This window comes from Corvus moneduloides, chromosome 2 (genome assembly GCF_009650955.1).
Source record: "Corvus moneduloides isolate bCorMon1 chromosome 2, bCorMon1.pri, whole genome shotgun sequence".
In the NCBI taxonomy this organism is placed as follows: Eukaryota; Metazoa; Chordata; class Aves; order Passeriformes; family Corvidae; genus Corvus; species Corvus moneduloides.
This window is the reverse complement of record NC_045477.1, coordinates 47,876,052-47,893,074: the sequence shown is the minus strand read 5'-3', so window position 1 is coordinate 47,893,074 and position 17,023 is coordinate 47,876,052. Positions and strand designations below refer to the sequence as shown.

General features: G+C 43.3%; 1 protein-coding gene across 4 annotated transcripts in view; it reads right to left on the bottom strand.

Moving 5' to 3' along the window:
- Nucleotides 1-15,949, bottom strand: part of WASF3 (WASP family member 3) — a 65,765-nt gene extending 49,816 nt beyond the window's left edge. For 3 of the 4 annotated variants that reach the window (XM_032099477.1, XM_032099475.1, XM_032099478.1), the window contains exon 1: nucleotides 11,953-11,999. The gene's annotated coding sequence lies outside the window, so the exon portion shown is untranslated. Of the gene's footprint in view, nucleotides 1-11,952; nucleotides 12,000-15,856 lie in introns of those variants that run through there. The other variant, XM_032099476.1, reaches the window with a different exon arrangement.
- Between the last annotated feature and the right edge of the window lie 1,074 nt (nucleotides 15,950-17,023).

The window sequence follows — 17,023 nt, the reverse complement described above, 5'->3', positions numbered from 1 at the left end:
TTTTCTGTAAAAGAGCCATACAATCAATTTCTTAAAACTAAGGGGCCTCTCAGTAGCACATCCTAAGGAGCTTTCATGAGGTTGATCGAGACAACTCAAAAGTTTCTTATCTCTAAACTAGACTTGTTCCATATCCCAGTCTTAAATTTGGGCACAGAACAGGAACAGCATAAAGACACAGCAGTTCATGTTTTCCAGGTGGTCTTTAATTAAAGATTCTCTTGCTGTTGTCTAGTCTGAACGCTGAGTCTCCACGGCATCCAGAAATGCAGAATTAGTTGGGATAAACACTGTACTTGGAGTGCAGAGAGCAATCTGCCCTTTGACAAGCCCTCAAGGGACAATTTCCCACTCTGCATGTCCTTGAGAACCACTCTGACAGCCAGACTTAGTCACAACACCCAGTGTGTCCTTTGCCACAAATTCCTTCCAAGGAACGAACAAGTTCAAGCTCTTGAAGTTTTTCTTCAGAGCATAGGCAGATAAATTAAAAATACCGAACCTGTGTGGAGTACCTGGTGTCTCTTTTATTCCTTCTCACTCACTGGATTATGGTACAAATATTCACTACTTGACTGAGTATAGCAGTCCTTCAGTACTGGACAGAGGAAACCCATCTAAACAGGAGGCTTGCAAAATCCTAAACATCCTGTGGAATTTAACTGAGGTTAAACACTTGATCATCAGAGATTTTGCAATCTACAAAAGCCAGCCCATCGAGCCTATGGGCCAGCCAGTAACAGCAGTGATTTGTCAGACATTCTGCACTGGTAAGAAGCACGACCATCCCTACATCTATCACCTGTTTGGTGTCTCAACAAGAAGAGGCTTGCCCAGGACTACATTCTCTTCTTAACGGTCAGCACTGACTCTAGTGCAAATGAAGCCAAACAAAGATTATACAACAAATTACTAGTACCAACCACAAGAGACAGGAAGTAGCTCTCTTATCTTTGATCCAAAAAGAAAGGGTTCTTCCACCACCAGGAAAGAAAAAAGGCCAATACCTCTGAGAAGGAACAGATTTCAGATGGGATATCAATATCAAAATGTTTTCAAACACTTGAAAAGGTTTGCTGGCAGCATTCACCATCCCTAAATCCTAATATCACAATACAAGTCTTCTGTACTATCAGCCTGCTCCTTCTCCCAATACAGCCCTGCACTCCTCTCCAGAAGTACAGCGTACACATCTTTACAGAATAGCAGAGAGCTCCCTCCTAGCTCCACTCCCAGCCTGTAGAGATGTCTCCCTAATGCTTCACGAAAGGAATGCTGATGGCTTTACTCAAGTGCATCCCCACTCTCACACAACACTAAAAATGAGTCATCCTCAGCAGACAGCATCTCTAACTTCAGTTGTTACCTGCCCAGCATTACATAGCACAGTTTTTCAATTACTAATATTTAAGAAAATGTTTATTAAAATTAAAAGGTCCCTTAAAATCTACTTTCTGGACCATTCAGCCTCACTTCTTGTTGTTAGCAGACACTGCTAAAAAGCATGAACATCTAGACAGATGCTTTGTGTAAGTACTCCAGACAGAAAACCTGCGGGTCCATTAAGGGCATTAGTCCAAGGCTAGGTGATGGGACTTTCAAGTTATATGCTTAATTAAAATACCTAAATTTGGTGACAAAATCAATACAAAAATATTGTCAGATAATTAACAGCCAACATTCAAAGCAAATACCAGATTTCACGTTGTGCTGGACAAAACTTAAGATAATTCTTTACTCACACTTCTCCAGAAATAGCAGAGGGCCATGCAGTTTGTACCCTACAGTTTCGTAACGTTAGAGAGAAGTGGCAGAGGAAGGGAGGCGTGAATCAGCACAGGCCACAGAGCCCCACTGAAAAGCATTAGCCAAAAATACCATATCTACACACACATAAACCACTAAAATGAGACACCTCAAGATTGATAAATGAAATCTAGTAGGCTCCAGAACGTCCAGGAAAAAAAGGGAAATTAAACAGAACTGATGTGATTTTTAAAAAGGGGAAAAAATACCACATCTATAAAGAAGCGCAACAGGGAAGGAAGCAGCACCAAGGTCCTACTAAACAACTCAGCACTGCTGGAGCTGACAGCCAACTTCAAATCTGTGGAATCAGAATTATGCAGATGGTCACAGCCTGGATCAAGCAAGCAGCTGCTCTCTCTAGCACACCCCATTCAGGGCCAAGACATATTTTTGCATCTGGATCTAGCTGAAAGCAACCACTCACATCACTCCATGGCTAATTCCCCTATAGCTTGGTGGTGAAAGAGAAATGAAAAAACATAAGAGCACTCATTTAATGTTTGGAGAATAGAAGGCACCTCCTTCACCCTAGCAGACAGAAAGGTATTTTGTGGTATAGAGCTGGGTACATAGAAAAAAATTCACCTTCCCTGTTATTATAACCTCCTAAGAGGCCACATCCTTTGTTAAAAAACCACAACTGAGATATGAAGCTTGCTTCCATTGGGAACTGCTTTATCATCCCTTAAATGGCTTTTTAAAGTACATAAACAGCAAGAGGTCTAAAAAAAAAAAAAAAAAAAAATTGGACTTGTGGGAGATGATTAACTGCTAGGGGTGAATTAAAAACAGTGGTATTCAGTGCTTTTTTCATAGAATTACAGAATGGCTTAGGTTGGAAGTGATTTTAATGACCATTTTGTTCCAACCCCCTTGCCATGGGCAGAGACACCTTCCACTAGACCAGGTTGCTCAGAGCCTCATCCAACCTGGCCTTGAACACTTCCAGGGATGGGGAGTCCACAATACCACTGTTCCAGTGGCTCAACACCCTCTGAGTAAAGAATTCCTTCGTATCTACCCTCTTCCAGTATAAAGCCATTACCTCTTGTCCTGACACAAAAAGCATTCTCTTCCCAAGCTGAACAGCCCCAGCTCTCTGAGCCTTCCTTTACAGGAGATGTGCTACAGTCCTCTGATTATTTGCATGGCCTTCCTCTGGACTTGCTCCAACATCTCATCCTTCTTAGCCTGGGAGCCTCAGAGCTGGATAAAGCATTGCAGGTGGAATCTCACAAGAGCAAAGCAGAAGCAAATAATCACCTCCCTCAGCCTGCTGAAAAGGTTGCCTCAGTCATAATACTGATAGATATACATAATACTGATAGACCTGGGGCTGCCCAGTCCCCTGAGTTGGAAGGCCGTGAGTGTGGGAACAGTGACTTTCCATTTGTGGACACTGAAATTGTAAGGGATCAGCTGCATCAGCTGATTAGTCACAATTCCATGGGGCATGATGGGATTCATCCCAGAGTTCTGAAGGAGCCATTAGCCAAAAATACCATATATACACACACACAAACCACTAAAATGAGACACCTTCATGAGACAGGGGTGCTTCAGCAGCACCCCTGTCCATCATCTACCAAAAGTTTTTGGAGTCAAGAGGTCCCTGCTGATCAGGAGCTAGTTTTATTCTAATTTACAAGAAGGGTATGAAGAAAGATCCAGAAAACTACAGACCTGTTCATGTAGCCTCAGTTCTTGGAAAAATTATGGAGGAAATGATTATACCAGGTAATACTGAAATGCATTTAAAGAATAATGCAATTAACAGGCACAGTCAATATGGGTTCACAAAAGGAAAGTCCTAACAAATACACTAATTTGGTAACTTTTTCTGATAAGGTCACATCTAGTGGATGAAGGGAAGGCAGCAGATGCAGTTTTTCTGGATTTTTAGGAAGGCTTTTAATACTGTCTCTCACAGCATCCTTCTGGACAAGTTGTCCAGCTGTAGGATGAGCAGGTTCATGGTATGCTGGCTGAAGGGCAGAGCTCAAAGGGCTGTAGTGAATGGGGCTACACCCAGCTGGTGACCAGTCCCCACCAGTGCTCCTCAGGGATCAGTTCTAGGGCCAGTCCTGTTCCTGTACTTACCAATGAACTGGATGCAGGAGTTCAGTGCACCATTACTGTGGTTGCTGGTGATACCAAACTGGGAGGGGCTTTTGGCTTTCTTGAGGGATGGGGGGCTTTGCAGAGGGATCTACATGGGTTGGAACATTGGGCTATGATTTATAGCATGACATTTAACAAGTCCAAATGCCGGATTTTGCACCCAGGACGAAGTAATGCCAGGCACAAGTATAAACTGGGAGAGGAGTGGCTGGAGAGCAGCCCTGCAGAGAGGGGTCTGGGGTTCACAGTACGCAGCAGCTCAGTCTGGGTCAGCAGTGAGCCCTGGAAGGCAGGAGGGCAAACCCCATCCCAGGGTGCATCAAACAGCATCACCAGCTGGGCAAAAAGGGGGATTGTCCTGCTGCATTCAGTGTTGGTGTGGCCTTACCGCAAGGATTGTCTGCTGTTCTGGGCTGCACAATTTAGGAAGGTTGTGAAGGTGCTTGAATGTGTCCAGAGGGGCTCAACAAAGTTGGAAAAGGGGCTGGGAGGAAAAGTCCTGTGATGAGTGGCTGAGGACATGGGGTTTGTCTAGTTTGGAGAAACAGAAGCTGAGCCATGACCTTATTGCTCTCCACAGCTTCCCAAGGAAGGGATATGGAGAGGGAGGTACTGAACTCTTCTCCCTGGGACCCAGTGACAGGATATGTGGGAATGGTTGAAAGCTGCACCAGGGGAGGTTCAGGCTGGACAGTAGGAAGTATTTCGTTACAAAAGGGAGGGGTCACACACTCAAACAGGCTTCCTAGAGAGGTGGTTGATGCCTCAACCCTTGACAGTGTTTAAGAGACGTTTGAACCACGTCCCTAACAACATGCTTTAGCTTTTGGTCAGCCCTGAAGCAGTCAGACAGTTGGACTGGATGATGGCTCTAGGTCCCTTCCAAGTGAAATATTCTATTCTCATAAACAGCTCTCTCATATGCACATACTTAGGTATGCATGTAGCTAATCCTGTAGTTTAGTTCTCACTATTTATAAAGCCTTGTGTATCTACAGACACAAATCTCTCTCTATACATAAAACTAGTATGTTTTATCACTAGGACACCGATTTGAAGATATTTGTGAAAAGTGTGGGGTTTTCCCCCAGCTTTAAAGTCTCAAAAAGCATATAAATTGTTTTCAAACAGACATAGGTATCACAGAGATTTAATTATTAAAGAGCCACCATTTATAAAATTAAAACTCAATGGAATTAAAGAGTCACTCCTTACAGCTGACCTATGGGGTTCAATAAAGGACATAAATAAAGAAACAAGGAGGGTGAGAAGGGAGGGAGAAAAATGAAAGCATTTTAACAGGTGAAACTTATGTGTTGAATTACTCCATTCTACACCCCAGCTGGAAAGCAGTTCTTGAAAGAGACTGGAACACTCTACATGGTTCAGGTCTATCCCAATTGCTCTACGGTTTTTTTTTCCCTCCCTCCTCCTGTTTTTAAAGGGCCAGATACAACAGGCAGTTTTGTTTGTTTCTTTTGGGTCTTCTTTGTTACTAACATTTTTATTTATAAGCCAGTTATACTAAAACAGTTTTTGCATGGATCTGTGCCCTCAAATCTTACTCAATGTAGAGGAGCTTAGCACTTTAGGAAGATCAAACAAATCACCAGAAATCCCAAAGTATGTGAAATAAAGTCCACTTTTTCTTTTGAAAAGAAGGCTGAAGTGGCTTAAAACCATCATGCCTGCTGTTAGCATGAGATTTTTATGGTTTTAATTAAGACCTGTTTTCATAAAAGGGAATTTTAAAATACTTTTTTAATATGGGTAATGAAAAGTATCAACTTCATTATCTTAATCACATAACCCATCCAGGTCATCTACTGCCTTACCATCAGATTCAACGCCACACAGACACTAACTAAAGAGATTAGTTTTACCTGTTCCCACTACATATTCCCATTCAATAAATTCAGTAAATCCTGTCCTTCACATTACTTCACTGTGACATTCACAGCCATGTTTAGTATTTTCTACCGGGGGGAGGAAGAAGAGGCAGTCAACTGCCACAAATGCAGCATCTTACAAAGTAATTTCCATTAAGAGATTTAGAAACAATAACAAAGATATGATGCGACCACAAAGAAAACCTAAATTACTTAATACATACATACAATATATACATCTTAGATTTCTCCATAATAATGTGATTGCAGGTAAATTATCCTATTCTGGATTGGTTTCTTGTCTGCATCCCTTCCTCAGTCTTCCAATAACCAGAAAATACCCATTTCAATTTTGCCTTCCTCTGTTGAACATTTTGAAAACTATAAACAATTTAGATTTCCAATAATTAAATACAAATTTACATCATGTCAGATACAAAATATCTTGACTTTTGGGGGAAAAAAAACCAAACCGACATTTAATGTGGCAACTGGTTGCTGAAAGACATGGGCTGCCAATAAACATGCAAGGATTTTTTTTTTTCATTTGAAGAGCAGCTGTTCTGTTTAACCCTATGTAGGCAGGAGTGGAGGCACAGGATGTATCACAGGAAAGAAGGCATGCCGTGTCCCAGGGTAATGCCATGCCTGCCCAGGCAGCAGCTGACAGCTCTAGAGCAGTGTGTAGCTTACATTTGGAAATGGAAACAAGCAGGTATTTTGGTTATTACTGACCACTTCACTCTGGGGTGGGAAGAGAGAAGAGTCAGCCGGAAACCTGGCACAGCTTCAAATCCACCTCTTCCCACCTCCACCTACAAAATAGCAGAAACCACACAACGCTTTGAAGAGTAACAACTCCACTTCGCAGAGGGCAAGGCCAGAGCTGCACAGCTGTGACACATGGCTTCCTCTTCCCCTCTTCATTTAACAGCTGCCTGGTGCTGGCAAAAGAGCAGTAGAGGAATAAAATACAACCAAACAAGGAGGCTCAATCAAAACTACAGATATCCAGTGCATGAAGCTTTTGTTCAAAGAGCACCAGCACATGCACTGCAGATGGGTGGAAGGTTGCAACTAAAGCCACACCAGACCAAGAATGTGATGCCTTTACTCTTCTACCACACCTGACCTCGGTTTGAAATGCTTATGTAGGTCTTCAGACGTGAGCTCTGTGACTAGTAAGTGCTAAGGTGGTGTAAGCACCACGTCATCTGAGCTGACCATTCATGTTATTACAGGTTATGAACCCCCCGGCAAATTCTGCATCAAGCACAGTGAACTGAAACAGCTCATCCAAGAAGGCATGGAACCTTGTCTGTTTGGAGGTTTTTGTTGATGTTTGGGGTTCATTGTTTTTTTCAAAGCCTCCTTTATGAAGTACCACTTAAAACTATCATCTGACCCCAAATAATATAGTTTTTCTTTCTGCATTGCAGAAATACAGTTTTTCATCTGCAGTGCAGATGCATACTGGCTTTGTTATTTTTGAAAATCTTGTTGCAGATTACCATGGAAATCATACTTTTTTTTTTAAGAGGTGAGTGCCCCCAACACTTTCAAGATCCTACGTTTTCACAACTACCTCATTTTCAAGTATAACAACAGTATAGAGATATTTCGCCCTTGAGAAAGGCATTTATTTAGGAGTGGCCTATTACTGAGTTAACATGTAAGTAAGCCCGTTCTGCAACAAAACTACTACTTATGGGCCAGCGGTTCCATAGGTCATGTTCTCTTATATCCAGAATCACCAAAAGTTGTTTCTAGCCTACAGGAAAACATACTGCTTAAGCTTCCCACTTAGGCCGAGCTTGTTCTTCTTTTAACACCTAATAAGAATCTAATTCAAAGCAGCAAGTCCTGTATGCTTTGAACAAGAAAAGAGGATGAACGCTTCATTAAACACCTGCAGAAATGAGCAAAAAAGTATGGAAAGCATATTTTAGAGAACACTAAATACTAATATAATGCAAATTAACTAATCCACAATGGAATTCAATTATTTCTACAGTCTTATCTTCCTACAGTTACATTTATTTTAGTTTTTTGTTTGAAGTGGATTTAGAAGTCTCAAAAATACACTTCTGACAAAAGAACACTTGTCCTCCAAGCTTTGTATTTCAGACAAGCTTTTGTTTGCGGGTTTCCTCCATATTTTAGCTCTAAAATATCACACTGAACATCTTAAGAGAATATAACAACTCTCAGTAACCCTCAATTAAATTCACTTGTTTTATTCCTCTAGATTCAACACCCATACTTCCCACCCTCACAGTTCAATCTCCCTGATGTTTCCCACCCAGTGCTAAAGCACATCATTTTTCTCCTTTCTTAGCCTATCCCTGTAACTGAATGAGCCTGACAAACTTCTTTTGAGTAACCCGGACTGCTCTATGCTGTGTTTATTGTTCTGTGATGAGGCATGAAGAAAGTTATCTTTGACCAACAAATCAAAGCTGTTCACTATTTAGACTGTCATCTCTTAGGTTCACAAAACCTAAAAAACTAATTCATTGTATTTTCTAATGCTTCATATTCAAAAGCATTAACAGCCATAATTCCACCAAGATGAGTAACAGTGGGGATACTCAAACTACAGATTTAGAGTCACAGATCGTACAGCTAACATCACCATTACCAAAAAGTATAAAACGAAGCTGCATTTATTTATACCTGAACCTCAACATTTAAGTTTGCTTTAAAAAACTTGATTATTACAAGCTTCTCTAACTTCCTCAGCTAACTTGGCTGAGAAAAACACTTGCCAAGCTTGGATTTGCATTTAGCAGCTTGGGGCTAACTGTGCTTGTTGTTTCAACCTTGACAACCAACTGCATGGACACACTATTATACTTAAGCTTCCAGAAGCATTTAACATTTGATTCTGCTGAAAACACAGCTCTACTATATGTTTTGAAAATAAAATCACTTTTTCCTCTTTTGGAGATCCATGATGATGCCAAACATATGCTTGTTTTCTAAACAACAACTGTTTAAAAGAAAGAAAACTCTTTCTGATGTTCCTGCCAAAAAAAACATTCTGTGGCTTAAAGAAATTTGATAGTAAGCAGTTCACTCAGCTAAGGGAAGAAGGATTTACATTTGGCAAGGATTTACACTTCGTGTCTTGCATTTACTTCCCTCCATTTTAAATTTTTTCAGGGATGCATGTGGCACTGGGAAGAGTTTTTGTTGTGGTTTGTGTTTTTTACATCTTCAAGTATTTCACTCTCTAAAAATAAGGCATCTGTGGATTTTACTAGAAATGACACAAAGCAGAAGTTCACCATAATGTTTTCCTTTTTTACCAGGAATACTAGGATACAGAAGAGAGTTTCAAAGGGAAGTAAAAGACTTCAGAAAAAATGCATCAGCGAGAGTTTGCAGCAAGAGGAAGTGGAACAGAAAATGCAAATGAGGAAGTGGCACACAAAACATTAACAGCTTCATTTTAAAGCATGGAACAGGGAAAGAAGGCAATGGATTTGAGGTTTCAGCAGCTGTTGTCACAGGCAGCAGTAATACTACATACCCAATAAAGGTGGTTATTTCACTGCTGCCTCAATAGCTTTAGATTGAGAGACAAAATGGCTAATAGAAGCATGCAAGTTGGATTACACACTACATAAGACTTATTTCAGTACACTTCAGAAAGCCAGAATTTTAAGATGAGGGTTCAATCTGCTACAATATTTGAGTCTGTCCTTCATTAGTAACTCACAGAAATAGTAACTGTACCAATTTACCAAGCAATGTAAAATATTTAGTCCATTTCAAGCAGCTAAGACAACAGAAATTCTGAAGTTTTCCCCAGCTGTGGAGTATCACCTGCCTCTCCCCAGTTTTTGCAAATAAGAGTTCTAAATCCCACTGAATAGAAACTAGCCATCACCCTCCAAACTAGAGAAATTACTGAAGCCTGCTAAACTTGCTCCAGCATCAAGCAAACTAGTCAGACAATGCTTCAGCCAGCTGAGTGACCAAGCATAACAGCAAGCTGCAGATCCATGCAAGCTTCAAGGCCCTCAGAATTGTTGGTACAGCAACCAGAACAACATTTTGCAAAGCACACATCTTCCCCAGTAAGCTAGAAACTAGTCTAGAAAAAAAGAACAGAATCCCAAAGATGTCACAGTGGTAGTTCAGATGCAGCTATTTCAGGATAAGAAAAATCCTTAAGGTTAAAAACTTAACCACTTATTAGTCTGCCAACATGGAAGCTTCTCGTGTCATTACCAGTGCAAATCCAGTACAGAAATTCAGCCACTAGACACGAAGGTCTGTCTTTCCAGCATTAATAGCTTGAGCTATAACTAGGTATAGCTCCTAATGTTCACTTTGTGCTTGTGTGGAGCTATCCGCTCTGAATCAAAGGATACCCGAACTTTCAGGATAGTCTACAAGGGCATGAGCAGCACTTGATGACAGAGGTAAATGTTGCAACAGCAACATTTCATGCAAGGGCTGAAAGACGATACCTTGGTGCATTCTCAGACATTCCTCTGGAAGGCATTTGTAGCTCCTCGTTTCAACGTTCAGGTATATCACACTTACCATGCCCAAGCTTTGCAACTCTTCACTTGCTATAACCATACAGTGATTGCTACAGTGAAGATGTACAAGACCTGTAGGATTTGAAGGGAAAGCTTCAAGAGAAGCAAGCTGGCCGAGCAGGAGGAGACAGGATCTCCTCCATCTAGGGGAAAAAAAAGAAAGTCACTAAAATGCTAGTTCCTGGTTCCTTCTGCCAAAAGAAGGGTGGATAGAAAGCACATGACTTGCACATCTGCTTGTCTAGAAATGCAAATACCCTTCTCCTACTGTTCAGTTAAATAACCTGAAACTGTGACCAAACCACTTGTATAACTGTACCAGGACATCCTCTTTAAACATGACTTAAGATTTAAATGCAGGCCCACTCCAGCTCGAGTTGGCAGGCAGAGGTGAGAATAAATGTCAATATTCCACGTGTAAAAAACATTGATACAAGAATGCCTTCAAAGCCAGCATGAAATAAAAGGCTTCATTTGAAGTGATGTATTCTTGTCCACGTTTATAGCTGTTTAAGCATTCAAAGCAGCAGCCAAGCTTTAAAAAGAAAAACTACTTTCCCTGGAAATAACTCTGCAGTACACCTGTACTGATATAAGTTCCAGAGAATTTCAACATTCTATAGAAAACTCATCAGCAAGATTTAACTGCTGCAGAAAAATGAACTAAAAAGCCACATTGCCACTAAAGCCCCCGCCTTCTAATTCACAAGTTCAAACTTCATTTATTCATTCACATGTAATGAGGCAGAAGAACTTCTCAAAGAAGTGTTTCCAAAGGCTGTTTGAAGTTTCAAAATAAAACAAGCTTTGCAGGCCTCGTCTTCTAGCACATTAGTCCCCACAGCTGCCTGTTGCTCTGTTAGGACAAAGCCAAGTCCATAGCAGATGAAAGGTTTTCCTCAGCATCACTTGATATTGACCTTTTCAACTACGGGATTTCAAAACAAACATCAAGAAATCAATTACAACATTCACTGGATACTATTAACATGTTTTGATGTATTATGCATCACCCATTACATACACAAGCTCTCCAGCTATTACTTGTAAGGAGCAAAGTGGTTTGCCATTGTGAATATGCCCAAGAAACCTGGGATCAGCTGAAGTACTGAATAACACTCAATTTTTCTGCTTCTAGAACATATACTTGAAAATATAAAAGAGTAAATCAGTTCAAGCATTCAAGTGGCACAAGTATAATGAATATTCAAACCCAAAATATTTATTAAATCTGGCATACTATGCTTTACACTCAATAGAAACACACGCTGTCCCAATCACTGAATTTGGCTACCAAATCTCTGTTAGAATAAAGAGATCTTATTTGTTAGTAACAGATAGGAAGGGGCTCCAAGAATCTTGAAGGAGTAACTAAAATTCTGCTGAATTGAGAAGTCCACAAAAAAAAAAAAATCCCCATACATTCTGGGTCATTTCTAGACCCAGAAAACACCATCAGTTCAATGGCAGAATATTTCAGTATGTGAAAGGAAAAACTAATTCACAATGTGTTGAAATTCCAGACACCTATAAATCCTTAATACAAATAAAAACTACCAAATCCAACAAATATTTACCGTACTTAGAAGCCTTCAAAATAATTCTCCAGCTACTTCACCCGCCAAAAACAAAGAAACCAAAGATAAGCTTCAAGTTTGCAGCTAAATCAGCACAAAGGGTGCCATTTTGATCTCCAGCTGTCTGTACAAACAAACTTCTTAATTTCTTCCCAAATGTTTCGGTTTCTCTTGTGACAGAACAAATTACATCTGAGTAGCTAAAAATATTTCAATTATTTGAATTTTCAAAAGAGGGTTGAAAAACAACCGTGCTTTACCAGTTAAGAAAACAACCCAATGCAACATTTCAACAGCTTTTACCAAAGGCTAGCTTGGATCTAAGCAATAGTTTAATGTGAAGGAAAACATTTGGTTAAAATTGAACAAATAAATCTGGTGTAACTTGAGGTTATTTTCATTACTATCTCTAATGGGAGACTAAGTCCTCAGGAGAGAATATAAGTGCTATGGCAGTTCTGCTACTGAGCTAAGGCTCGAGGTGCCTCAATTTAATTCTCAGTCGAGACACTAATTTTTCTTAGATTACAGGTATTCTGTATGCAAGTCTTCCATATGGAGAGGTTAATAGCCACCCTCTACCTCCACCTTTTAAGAGAAGAAGCAGTGGCAGCCTGCAACTCATCATACTCCTTGTACAGGGAAGCTTCTGCAGGCAAAGTAGTTATATCCTACACTGGAAGACATTTGTAATCTGATCCTATCAGTGATTTCCATATATGAATGCCATTAAGATTAGAGAACTAAGAAATTAGCCTGACAAAATCAATTGCTCCCCATCAGTACTGTATACGACTGTATTTCTGCTACTGAGATACAAAACTTAGTATCATAAGCCACTGGACATGCACAACCTGGTCAGTAATTTATACCAGTAGCGCAATTCAAGTGATTCACTGCCTGTAGCTCAGGAACCTATGCAAGCAAAAATAAAATAAAAACAAGTCAAAAGTAATGACCACGATTTGTCCAAAAATTTTAACTGGAGCCACACGTGAACCAGGAAGTAATAACACATCACATTTGAATTGATAAGTCCAAGAAGAGTTGTATTATACAACCTGTATCAGATTCAAGTGCAGTTACAAGACAACATTAAGTACAAATCACCTAAAGACAAGCCTGCAAGAGCAGACTGAAACTAACTGCAACGACATATTTTGCTCCTTCCTCACAGAAAGCAGTCAAGAGAACTGTGGAAGACAGTGCTCTGGGACTGCTCAAAACAAGTACACAAAGATGTGACTGTCCATGCAGGAAGTTTAATCCCAAAAGGAAGACTTGCAAAGGCATGAAAGCTAATTCACTGTCCAGGTGACACTGATACAGTGACTGAAACACTCAGCTACCATTAGCTCTTCTGGAATTCTTCACCAAAGTATCTGCTCTGATTTGGTTAGGTTTTCAGTAACCCTGTCCTCATCACTGTGTAAGACACTTCAAAATACTCTATCATCTGTCAGATGATGGCTTTTCTTTCTCTTTCCTCCATACAGAAATACTGCCCACAGACTGTGTTATTCTTGTTTCAGAAAAATAAATGGCATATACCTTCTCACTGAAGAATAAAGTAAATAAACCTGAGCTAAAGCAGGCACACCAAAGAGTGGCTGATGTGCAAGGAGTTTATATTGCTACTCCTAAAATCATAATCCCTTGAGGCATGCTTTACAGAAAAGGCATATACTGAGAAACAAAACAGGTTTATACTGCTATTAACTATGAAATGTCACACGTGTTATACCATATAAATCAAACATGCAGTGGTGATAACTTATTCCTGCTATGAAAATACCTTTTTAAAGCACCAACAATGCTATTTCTGACATGTAAAATAATTTTTAATATTTCCATGGGCAAATGGAAAGATTAACAAAGACTATTCAATTTCTGTAACTATTGAGTATAATCAAGACTATTGTTTCAGTATCTGCTTAAAAAAAATGTTTTCTGTTTTCTCTTTATTTGAGGAAAATAGCCATGGAAAATGAGAAGAGGACTGGCTCAATTATACATTATTTCACATACAACAAAACCTCTGTGTTCACTGCCTAATAACTCCATTCATACTGCCGCTAGCTATATAAACACAAAACTAATCTTCCAGCAAGGGACAGAAGAAGTTTGCTTTGCACAACTCATCCCCAGAATTCGGCTGGAAACAAATCAAGTTTCCACATCATTTAAGGGAAACATAGTATGGTCCTGGTCTCAAATGAATAGCTGCAGATAAAACATCCTAATTCTTACTAAGAATGACTTGGGGCCTGTGGGCAGATAACTGTCCTTCCATCTTAGCATATTTTCTTCTGATGAGAACTTAAAGGCAAGAAGCTGTAGCATAACAACTAACAAAGCTCAGTTCCATGGCTCAAACACAAGGCTTAATCCTGAATCCTTGAAGTTTGCAAGCACCATAACCCGTAACTTTAACAGCTTTCCAGCCTGAGCACTACTCTAGCATGATTATTGCATATTGTGTCAGCCTCCATATATTAGAGGCCACATAACTTAGCATCTGAACTACAGATCACAGTAGTGTGGCACAGCATACTGAAGGATAACAACTGCAGCCTTATTCCATTACTTCATTCCTCTCAAGTTCACTCACTATTAGTTTATGGAAAATACTGTGTCAGCCAAAGTCAAAACAACAGTCTGTCTCCTCTAAATGTAACATTTTTTGATTCCCGATGTAAAGTTTTAAAAAGAAGGCCAGTCTTGCATGATAGGCAAGACAAAACAACCTCCTCATCCCCAGATGTAAAGTTTCTTGAAGTTCCTGGCTGCTTTCATAATTTGCCCCCATCTTTTTCTAATAGGAATACTGTCCTCTCATTCCCTGTAGTTTACAAAAGGGGCACAAAGAACTACACCACACTAAACCATTTGTCCTTTGAAGCGTTTTCTATCAAGGAATCTCACAACTGTATCCAATAACCCATCACTCAAGTACTGGCCCCTCTTCAGAGATTACTGCTCAACCTAAAACTATCAGCCCTTCTCCTGTTATCTGCAGCGATTACAGAACTGTATCAGAAAGGAGAATAAACAAAGCATTTCTTAACTGCTTTTAGGTCAGTGTTAGACATTCAGCAGCTGAGATACATCCCTGTCTTCACACGCCTGCACTCACTCAGACTCCCAGCTTCTTCGCAGCGACACATTTACTCAAGAACCAAGTAAAAAAAAATTAACCCACAAAAAAACCCAAAAGACAAAAAACGTGGTGGGGCGGGGAAGGGTTTAAAAGTTCCCGAGCTGTCAAGGACTCCCAGCGCCCTTCAAAGCCAAAGACGATTATTTCTAAGTACTTGAAGAGCGCTGGACATGAGAAAGCCTTGCCGGTGCCACGCCGCGGGGGCCGCTCTCGGGGGGCGAACACGAGCGGGGAACAAGCCCGGGCGGGCGGCTCCCGGGAATGGGCGCCGTGTTCCCGCTGCCGGACGGAGCGCTCCGGGGCTGTGGGAAACACGGGGAACAGTTCGGGGGCCTGTCCCCGACCCCGCGCACGGAGGGCTCCGGAGCCTCCCCCGAGAGCGGCGGGGGGAAGGGGAACGCGCCCCGCGGCTCCGGGGACCGGCGAGAGGCCGAGGCCAGCGGGAGGACTCGGAACAAAGCTGAGGCGAGAGGGCCCGAGGACGGGCAGCTCAGCCCGGGCCAGCGGAGCACAGCCAGCAGCTCCGGAGCGACCCACCGGCGCCCCCGCCGCGACCGGGAGGAGAAAGGGGGCTCCCGCAGGGCAGCGCCGGGATTATCCCCACGGGCTGAAGACCGCTAAAAAGCGTCTGCTCCCCCTCCGCGCTCCTCCCAGGCGGGAAAGGACCTCCTGAGCGCAGCCGCCCACCCTCCTGCCCTCCCTGCACGGCGGCTGTGGGGGGCTGGAGTGGAGCCCCGCACCCACCTGGCACCGCGTTCCGTCCCATCCCGCTCCAGCCGCCGCCGCCGCCGTTCCACCGCTCCAGCCACCGCCGCCTTCGCGGGCTAAGCCGCGGCCGGCCCCGCCCCCTGAGCCGCCGGCCCCGCCCCTTACCGCCCTTTTGGCCCGCGCGCGGGGGGCGGGGCGGCGCCCGCCAATGGGGAGCAGCGACCCGCGGCGCCGAGCGCCGATCGGCGTGGGGAGCGGCCAATGAGGGCTCCGGGGGGCGGGGCGAGCTGTCAATCAGCGGCCGCTACCTGGGGGTCGCGAGCGGTCGGGCGCGGGCATGGCAGTTCGCTCCCTCCATCCCTCCATCCCTCCATCCCTCCATCCCTCCATCCCTCCATCCCTTCGTCTCTCCTGCGGCCGCCTCGGCCGTCCCCGCCGCTTGGACCCCTGCCAGCCCCGGCTAGAGTCCCGCCTCGTCCCGTGCGGCCGCTCAAGCCCCCAGGGTGTGGCGGCTGCCCTGGGGCTCCCAGACGGTCCCCGAGACCCATGTGCCCACCGGGAGCAGCCGCCTCCAGCCCCGGTGCCCGAGCCGCCCCTTCCCCGCCCGGCCCCGGCCGCGGGACAGCGGTGGCCAGTCCCTCGCAGCCCACGGGACCATCGGGCATCTCCCCCACGTCGCTCGCGGGGTCTGTGCTGTCACGCTCCCACCTCCCTGGCCCCTTTTCTGCCCGCAAGAGGCCTCTGCGGCGCTCCTGCCCTCAATCCTGACTGCCACAGGCACACCCACCCCTCCCCTGCCCTTTCCTTGCCCTTGCGACCCAATTCCTGCTGAATCCAGCTCCTGGTCATCTGGGCCCCCAAGAGATCCATGTTTATAGCGGCGGACTCTGCCGCCGGCGGGGCCCTTGTCCCGCTGGGCAGGTGCCTTGCGAGGGCTGCAGCTGCCGACCCAGCCCCTACAATGTGCCCCTTCCAGCTTTGCCTGAGTTGCTGTCCTTTGTGGTTATCCCTGGAGCGGGGGCTTTTGTTGCGCGCTGCAAAACCTCTAGGAAAAAAGTAGGTGGGAGTGTATCAAGTGAATCAGATTTTGGAGGGGCAGGGGGGGTAGAACAACTGCTAGATGGATTTTAATGGCCGGGGGGGCTTCAATACCTAATGATAACTAACACAGTGCATCCAAAACCAGCAAGCTTGTGAAGATGA